Genomic DNA, 10386 nt, shown 5'->3' on the forward strand with positions numbered 1-10386 from the left:
TACCATGATTATGTGCTATGTGATATGCATGCTATCTGTTTATAGTTTTAAAATGCCATGATTAATTACAAACGATTGGGTAGACGTCAAGACGTGTAGTTACATCGATTGAGTTTGGTTCTGTCAATTAAGATAACCCTTTTGTTTATAGAATCAAATAGCAAGGAGTGCAATCAAGTGTTAGACGAAGATAGTTGTTAGGCACAAAGCATGCGCTAATAATTCATGCAAATATACGCGTTCGCAAGTAATATAGAATGATTTCTAGTTCGTTCTCACAAAGACTCTGACTAATTATGTTCAATTAACACTCACTCACCAATGTATGATCACTTCTCAATGTCAAGAAAATAACACTTAAGGTTGATTAACTAATTATTAACTACAATTAACTACGATAATAAAACACTTAAATTATTACTTAAATTAACAATATTAAACACACATGAGATCATAACTTCATTACTACTTCCTTCAATAGTCATTGTTATTACCCTTAGCATGTAACGGTGATGATATTAATCGAACAACAAGAAACTGATAAAAGTCAACTTTCATTGTATAAGTACCATTCTACCAAACATCCATAATTAAGATAGAAGTTGAATAGGCATCAACTATGTTGAGACCCTATATGTCTACAGAATTTGACAACATAACGATTTAAGTGCAAGTTATTCATTATGATTACACAGGGCAAGTAAAATGGTTAGAGTTACCCACTAATCATGCATATACATACATACATGGCAAGTTCTAAATCTCAAGATTCACTATCACTTCACAAGAGATTAACAAGCTATCTTATATATTCACGACGCACATAAGACGAATAAGCACAACCAATGCTAAATATCATACAATCATCACACACCAATGTATTAAACAATTAACTAGTGAAACCCATAGTAAATCCGCTATGACCCCATGATCACAATTAGCCCATGATAGAACTCATCGTCACCATGGGTTCATATGAAAACATGATAATAACACGATAATATAAACTAATAAAATACTTATTAAAACCAGAGTACGTCACAAGAGTAAATAGGTTCAAAGTAAAGAAAACTAGCATCCACTGTTACAACAAATAAAAGAATCACAAGAAATCATATGCTTCCTCTTCTTTGTTGCGGTGTGCTAAAACGGTCTTCTTAATCTTCTCTCCTTGCTCCTTGCTTGTTACTTCATATCGTGAAACGTCTCTGAAGATTACTTATATAGAAGTCCACAAGAATCAGCCGTTTCAGAAGTCCAGTAGAACACAAATTATAAAAAGTAGAATTAAAAATATCGACCCCAGGCGACCGCCCCAGCTTCCCAGGCGGGCGCCTCAGCTTCCAAGCGGCCGCCCCAGATCTCCAGGCGGGCGCTTGGGACACTTCTAGAAAATTCTTCGTTCTGGACCTAATTTTTCTGATTTCTTCGCATAACTTCACGCAACCGATTCCAAGTACTTCCCTAGGCTTATTTTGATAAATTCTTCCTACATACGCAAGTTATACCCTGAAATGCAAAAATACTAGAAAAACGCATCAAATACATAAAATACTTGATTTCAAAACATCAATTCAAGCCATATAAGACGTTCTAAGTGGTATAAAATGCCACTTATCACACCCCCAAACTTAAATTGATGCTTGTCCTCAAGCGTCACAGACTCAAAAACAAAATAAAAACATGCATGAATGCAAACTACATGAAATGCAACGATCCCCCTCGCAATGAATAAACCAATCAATACATAACATCTCAACAAATGCAATTAGGCGACTAAAGATCAATCAAATTACGCAAGCTAACATACAACTAGAAATGTGGTGTGTGCGAATGCTTAACAGATATGCTTCGAAACTAGATCAATTATCATAACTCAATTATCCTCAAGGCAATCACATGATTATACGAAGAATAAATTCTAGACACAAAATGACTTATAACACTTCAAGATCACTGGAGCTTATTACGGAATCATGCTTTTATTCAACACAATAAACAAATGCTTATTTGATCGTGCAATGAGTGAGGTCCACAAAAGACTTATGCAATGGCATCAATTTAACGAGCGTTAGGTTAGCGGATCCCAGCCTATAAAAGCCTTAGATCACTAGGCACAAAGTCTCCTAAGAACTTAATAACTCGAATACCAAAGAGCTAACTCATGATCAATTATGCATTAAACCATATTTTTCTTTTTTCTTCTTTTTTCCCCTTTTTTTCAAATTTTTGAGCAAGTGTGTTTCACTCCATCTTGCTCAACCCTAAACTACTCGCATAATATAAGAGCCGGCTACTAGCCAATTGACGCCTAGCCACAACTAGCAATGAATTCCAATTTTTTTTACTCCATTTTTTTCTTTTCATGCCTTGTATCATTAAGAACCTATCATAAATTCTAAGCATAATCAATAGATTAACCTCAAAAACCATCAAACCATGATAACAATCTAGTCCTTCAGCATACTCTAAGACTTAGTGAAATTACAGGTGTTTCTAGCATGCATGTCAACTTATAAGATTTAACATCACTCTAACGCTATCACTACACTCGCATCAATATCACAAATCAATCGGTAAAGCAATGCAAAAGGGATCATGGTATATGCATGAGCTAAATTACATGATAAACAAAGCTATAAAATAATAAAAAACTATATGGCAAAAATATACAACTACATGAACTAAACTATTATTAATATGCAACTACATGACACACACACAAATATGTTCCTTAACTACCACCCCCAAACTTAAAATTTTCACTGTCCCCATTGAAGGTAATAGAAAGAAACACAGGGTATACCTACTCAGAAGAATTATCATCATCATCACCCTCAGAGGGTGGGGTATCAGGAGGCAGATAAGTAGAGTCCTCACCAAAAAAGGTCACTAGATGTCAGCTCCAAGGCCTCTGAAAGCAGTCCCATGTGCTAGGTTGAGCTCCTGTGCAAACCTACTCTATGACTCGTACATCGCATCCATCCTCCTGAAAAGCCTCTTGTACTGGACATCAGCCATCCCTAAACCATCACCTCCCCGGGCTCTAGAAGAACCTACCTCATCACGAGCCTGACTGGGCCTAGCCATCATAGCACCAGCTACTGGATGTCCTCCTGAAAGATGATATCCCAAACCATGCTCCTCGGGCTCTCCACTCGTCCACTCCTGCATCGCATTCAGCGTTGATGAATCAATAAGAGTGGCAGGCATCTGCAGCTGCTCATAAGAATGCCAGTGGACTCCAACTGCCTTGCATAGCTTCGTGACGATAGAGGCATACGGGATGTTGATATGCAACCTCCCCCTCAAAAACTTCAAAATCCCTTGGTAGATGAACTCACCAAGGTCCACATAATACTCCTCATTAAAGATCCCCCACAAAAACCTGGCTCTCTCAACTGTAACCTCATGTGCATGTGAAGAAGGCAAAATATTAGCACAAATAAAGGTATTCCATGCACGGTCATACCTGTTCATTGCAACAGCCGGAAAAGAACAATACTCGTTAGATCCCGTCTTAAACTTCCATACCGTACCCGGCTGACAGAGAGTAGCAATAATCAAATCCGAGTCAAAATCCTCGGGGGTCTTCTCATTCCAATTCTCCTCCTGGGGCTTCTTCTGACGCTGCCCAATAACATGGCGAATTGCCTCGGCCTGGTAATCAACCATAAGCCCATGAACAACCGTATATCCATTCTTGTCGGCCTTGGCGTTCACATAAACTCGCAAACCACACTCATCGGAACCGCCTCAGGAGACTCACAAAAGGAAATCCACCCCTTCTCTGCAATCATCGACAATAACTCACCATCCCTCCCCGATGGCAAAAATCCCCTCTCCTTCAGAATCGGCTTAGTCAGAAGCCAAGCATACTCCTCCTCAGCAGCCCTGTCCACCAAACGGGGCCTCGCAGCAGTACCCCTCGAAGAATCAGCAGTAGGAATGGTGCTGTTGCTATCAACAGTTCGAGATCTCTTAGGGGCCATTGAAATTGAGAATAAGTGTTTGAGATATGTGTGTAGGAGAGAGCTTTTAAGTTGAAAGTATATGGAAGTGTATATGGAGGGGTTGTGTGTATATATAGGGTAGGATTTAGGTTTAGAAATTGATTAGGAGTGGGGTTTGTGGGATAAAAATCGTGGGTTAACGGGGTTATGGCTGTGGTTTTTTAATTTTTTGTGTTTTTCTGTTTTTTTTATAAGGCAGTAAAAAAGATTTTGGCAGTCGGGTTCCAAGCGGCCGCCCAAGGGTTCCAGACAGGCGCCCCAGCTCCCAAGCAGCCACCCTAGATTCCAGGCGGGCGCTTGGGAGGTTTCTTGAAAAATAATTTATGCCTTTGTTTTTTCTGATTTTTTTTTTGGTTTTTAGATAGAGCGCTAACTTCTAAAGGTTCCTATAGTCTCAAATCTTGGGGTGCCTCCCAAGAAGCGCTTCTTTTATGTCATTAGCTTGATGTAGAGTACTTCGATCAAGTTGACAATAAAACTGCACCAACCACTTCCCGGTTTGCCGTGTCCCCATAATACTGCTTCAATCTCTGACCGTTAACCTTGAATGCTTGGCCCGGATCCTTCTCAAAAATCTCCACCGCTCCATGTGGAAACACAGTTTTGACGGTAAATGGTCCAGACCACCTTGATTTCAACTTTCCAGGAAAAAGTCAGAGACGAGAGTTGAATAAAAGAACTTGTTGCCCCGACACAAATGACTTAGGAGATAGCTTCCTGTCATGCCACCTTTTTACTTTTTCCTTGTACATTTTGTTGTTCTCATACGCTTCAAGTCAAAATTCATCAAGCTCATTTAACTGAAGCATTCGCTTCTTCCCAGCTGCATCTAGATCAAGGTTCAACTTCTTCAATGCCCAATAAGCCTTATGCTCAAGCTCCGCAGGTAAATGACATCCCTTACCATAGACAAGTTGAAACGGGGACATCCCAAGTGGAGTCTTGTATGCTGTTCTATAGGCCCAAACAGCTTCATCGAGCTTTAAAGACCAATCTTTCCTTGATGGACAAACAACTTTCTCTAGAATGCGCTTGATCTCTCTATTAGACACTTCAGCTTGACCATTAGTTTGCGAATGATAGGCAGTAGCAATACGATGATTCACATTGTAGCATTGCATCATAGAAGTGAACTTACGATTGTAGAAATTCGACCCCTCATCACTTATGATAACTCGTGGCATTCCAAACCTTGTGAATATCTGCTTATGGAGAAAACTCAACACTAACTTTACATTATTCGTCTGTAGAGCCTTGACTTCTACCCATTTCGAGACATAATCGACTGCCAGCAAGATGTACTGATTATTGTAGGATGAGATAAATGGTCCCATGAAATCGATTCCCAAAACATCGAAGACCTCAACTTCAAGCATCACATTTAAAGGCATCTCATCCTTTCTAGTAATATTCCCAACTCTTTGGAAATGATCACACCTTAAAACGAACTGATGTGCATCCTTAAACAACGTAGGCCAGAAAAAACCTGCTTGTAAAATATGAGCTACTGTCTTTTCACCACCATAATGTCCACCATAAACTGTGGAATGGCAGTCTCGTAATATCCCCTCCGTCTCACAGAATGGGATACATCTCCTGATGATTTGGTCAGCTCCTTGTCTAAAAAAATATGGTTCATCCCACATGTACCACTTCACCTCGTGTAGAAACTTCTTCTTTTGAGCCGCATTCATATTAGGAGGCATTATATTGCTAACCAGATAGTTCACAATGTCTGCGAACCATGGTTCTTCCTCCTGAACTGCGAACAACTGCTCATCCGGAAAAGATTCGTTGATCAATGTCTTATCATGTGAAGTAGAATCAGGATTCTCCAATCTAGAGAGATGGTCAGCTACTTGATTCTCAGTACCTTTTCGATCCTTGATCTCTAACATAAATTCCTATCGCAAGAGCACCCAACGAATAAGTCTAGGCTTCGAATCCTTCTATGAGACCAGATAGCAAATGGCAGCTTGATCAGTGAATACTGTCACCTTTGTCCCAAGCAGATAAGATCGAAATTTTTCGAAACCAAAGACTATAGCTGTAATATCCGGGATGTATCGTATAATTATTTTGCTAATAGATAGTTATTATATGTATTCAGTATCTATTCTGTGATTTATTTGTTAAGTGTTAAATGTGTTTAGATGTTTAAAAATATTATTGATTGAGTATTTCAATTTTTATATGTCCAAAATAAAATATAGATAATTGTCATATCTTCCTAATTATTTTTATGTTGATTTATGAATTTATAGGAATCATATGAATTTTATAAAATCTGTTTTTCGGGTATCTAAAACCTATTTTATAAAAACGGGAACCAACCGACGTCATCCGTTGTTACGTTTTTAGAACCGAAACTCTTCCGAGGACTCCTTCCTAACCTAATTGCAATATTCCGAGCATTTTCCATGTTTCGCCGTTTTCGATCCGGCGTACGGTTTGTCCTGCGCGGGTCCCGGCGCAATATTTTCGATACAATATTCGTTTCGGTAAATTAATAAAACTCGTATTTTCGATAAACGGAAGCTTTGTATTAAAACTATCACAATTATCACCTTGTAATATGTGTAACCAGGCGCTGAGACCAAGACCGCAGTACAAATTGTACTGATTTGGATAATTATCTCGAAAACCGGTACCGTTTGGATAAGTTTTTATAAATAAACGTATCGTTTTATATCCGAAATGATCCAACGGGATACTAATTTCCCATAATTATAAATAGCCTCTACCGTATTTTATTTTGTACCAGAAATCATTTGCAAACAGTATTTACAGAGTTTTTACAGGGAAAATACTCTAATTATATTTTGTTCTTCGTAATCAAACACAAATACGAAGGCGTTATCGATATCCGATTTTGGCGTACATATACTCAAAATGAAGCTACTGAAATCTAGAATCCAAATCTTCCATCAATTTCAACCTAGAAACATCAGGTGATTTTTTATTTAATTAATTATATTTGAATTTATTGGTATTTAAATTATGAATTTTTGTTCGAGAGATTGTTTGTATGATTTGATGATTGTATGTTGTAGAGCTTGTTTTCCTGATCATTTTGGTATATTATACTCTTGATTTGGAGTCCAATAACATGCTTAAATATGTGTTTGATTCCTGGAATTTGAAATTAGGGTTTTTATTAGTTTGAATGTTCTTGATTAAAATTAGGCATTTTTGAATGAGGAGTTATTAGTTGATTCGGGTGATTGGGATATGTTCTTGATGAAAATTGTAATCGATTTATATATCTAGAAGTGCCAAACGGTTTCTGGATTGGTCTAATCGACCGATTTAAAAATCGTCGGAGTTCATGCTCAAACAAGCCGAATTTTTTGTTCCTGTTATTGTTTGTGATTCTGGATGATGATTTTGGATTCTCAGAACGTTGAGGAATGAATTCATGACAGAAAACGAGACAGAAAATCATGGTTGCGGGCAGACTAAGGTCGCCGGAGTCCGGCGGCGGCCACCGGAAACTGGGTTCATCCCAGAAACCAGCGGTTCGTCCCGACCCGGTTACCGACCCGTTTACCTGTTATAAAAACCTGGTTTTGATCTTAGAATCCCAATTGCAATTCCTAGAAACTGTTTCTGGGATTTTCTTTTTAAAATAATTCAAAAATCTCTATTTTAGCATCTAAAAATTCATTTTAATTATCAAAATTCATTATTTATTATTCTGAAAATTATTTTTAATTCAAAAATAAATTTAAATTATTTAATTAATTAATTTTAGTTAATAATTAATTATTTAATTGACCAATTATTTTAAATATTAATTGATTAATTTAATTAGTTATTAATTAATTTTAATTGATTATTTAATTGGATTTAATTATTTAAAATTGATTTAAAAATTCCGAAAAATAGTTTCGAGCTTTAAAATATTATTTTAAATTGTTTTCAAGGCTCGATAATTATTATAAACTTTATTTTAAAGCAAAATTTGGCTAGTCGAACCCTGTTTATTACTCCGAAATTGATCCATTGACCCGTTTTAATTCCGAAAAGTGTTTTAAAAATCATTTTAAATACCCGAAAGCCTGTTTACGACCCGAGACTCCATTATAAATGATATATCATTGATTATTTGATGTGTTATGCGTTATATGTGACTTGTTGGTTGACTGTTGGTCTATATGTTCGGTGTTTACTTGTTTATAGCGTAACTTTCAATCCGTTAATCGGATTTTGGTGAAACGAAAGGTAGATAGAAGTGTATGTCGAATAGAATCATATGAGTTAAATATTAATAGATACTTATGATGCCTAGTAGAGTAAGCAAGGCGTAAGAAAGAGAAGCAGGTGATCAGAAAATAGAATTGACATGTAGAAAATACAACAAGTGATCAGAGGATAGAAGCGAGGTATAGGAGAAGCAGACGAGTTATTGTTGAATGGGGTCGTTAGACATGTACAAGTGAAGTTGAAATCGATTATGATAAGGCAAATATTTCTAAACCTTTCTCGAGATATAATGCAAATATTTCTAAATTTTCTTGTGACATACTGTTAATACCCAAAATAGCTCTGTTTTATACTGTAAATACTTTGAATCCTTCAGCCTTGAACCTGAGCCACATGATTTGATCTTTGAGTCGTAAGCCTTATTCTTTGTAAACCATTTCTTGTTGATTTACCAAATTCTAAACCACACAAATACGATACTACTCCACAAATATATATCCATCATATACCAAACACTGGAACAGAATTGTTTACACATACAGAAACTTTTATACTCAACCATACCTTGTGATATCAGAGTACTAAAACCTTATAAAAACACTATTCATCTAATACTCGATTATCCTACCGGCTGAGGCCACTTCTTTTATATACTTTGACATACCCTTTCGGTAACCATGAAATTTTTACCATGCTCTTATACAATTGTTTTATTGATATTGATTATAATCTGGTTTTATTGAATTCTATTGTGATCATATTGAACTGCTTTAGAATTGGATAGTTTTTTTTGTGTAGACCAGATTCGTGGTCAGACCATATCAATGGTCAAGTTAGGCCAATATGTGCCTTGGATCCAGTAGTTAGAGCAGTGTTGTGTGCTTTGCTCGGGGTTAGTGTGTGACTGATCAGCAGCCTAACCTTGGTTTTAAAAACTTAAAAATGAATATCCAATTCTATTAGTTGTTTAACAAGAAGCTTGATTCCTTTGAATCATCTCGTTTGATCATTATTTAACCTCAGTTATTGATAATATGACTTGCTGAGCTAGTTAGCTTACTCTTGCGAATCTTTTTATATATTTTACAGTTAAGAAGGATATGGATGATAGTGAAGTTCTTCAGTCCAAAATGCGAGCTAGGATTCCAGATTTTGTTGGATTGAGCTAGCAGGAGCTTATCACACTAGTAAGATAGTAAGATTGTAAAAGTAATCTCATTATCAGTTGTAAGTTAAATTAGTTGGGATTTGATATGTTGTAATAAAAGTTAAGGTTGTGGCTTGTTTTTATACTTTAACCTGTTGCGATCCGTGGTTATGTAAAGCAGGGTCATTATAAATAATATTTCTTATACAGGTTTATATATTGTATATGTGTTGTGGACCCCAAACTTCTGACCCGGGTTTGGAGGACGCCACAATATCCAAGAGCTCCTTCTCAGTAGTGGTGTATTTCATTTGAGGTCCATTAAGAATCTTACTAGCATAGTAGACCACATGAAAAATATTATTCTTGTGTTGCACAAGAACTGTTCCCACTGCATAATCACTTACAGTGCACATCATCTCAAAAGGTTCTATCCAATCAGGTGCCGTAATAACTGGTGCAGTTATTAAACTCTTCTTGAGAGTCTCGAATGCCTCCAAGCATTCATCATCAAATTTGAAAGGCACATCTTTCTCGAGCAAGTTGCACAACGGCTTAGATATCTTAGAGAAGTCCTTGATGAAACGCCGATAAAAACCCGCATGACCAAGAAAACTACGGATTCCTTTCACAGAAATAGGTGGCAGAAGATTTTCAATGACTCCCACCTTGGCTTTATCCACCTCAAGGCCTTTGCTAGAGACTTTATGCCCAAGAATGATGCCTTGTTCCACCATAAAGTGACATTTTTCATAATTGAGCACCAAATTAGTTTCTGCATAACTTTTGAGCACCGAACGAAGATTATTCAAACATTCATCAAACGAATGTCCAAAGATGGAGAAGTCTTCCATGAACACTTTGACATTATTTCCAATCATATCAGAGAATATAGCCATCATGCATCTTTGAAAAGTGGTAGGTGAACCACATAAGCCAAACGAAACTCTGCGAAAAGCAAACGTGCCAAATGGACAAGTGAAAGTAGTCTTTTCTTGATCTTCTGGTGCAATGCAAATC

Source organism: Apium graveolens, chromosome 5 (assembly GCF_009905375.1).
Source record: "Apium graveolens cultivar Ventura chromosome 5, ASM990537v1, whole genome shotgun sequence".
NCBI classification, from domain to species: Eukaryota; Viridiplantae; Streptophyta; class Magnoliopsida; order Apiales; family Apiaceae; genus Apium; species Apium graveolens.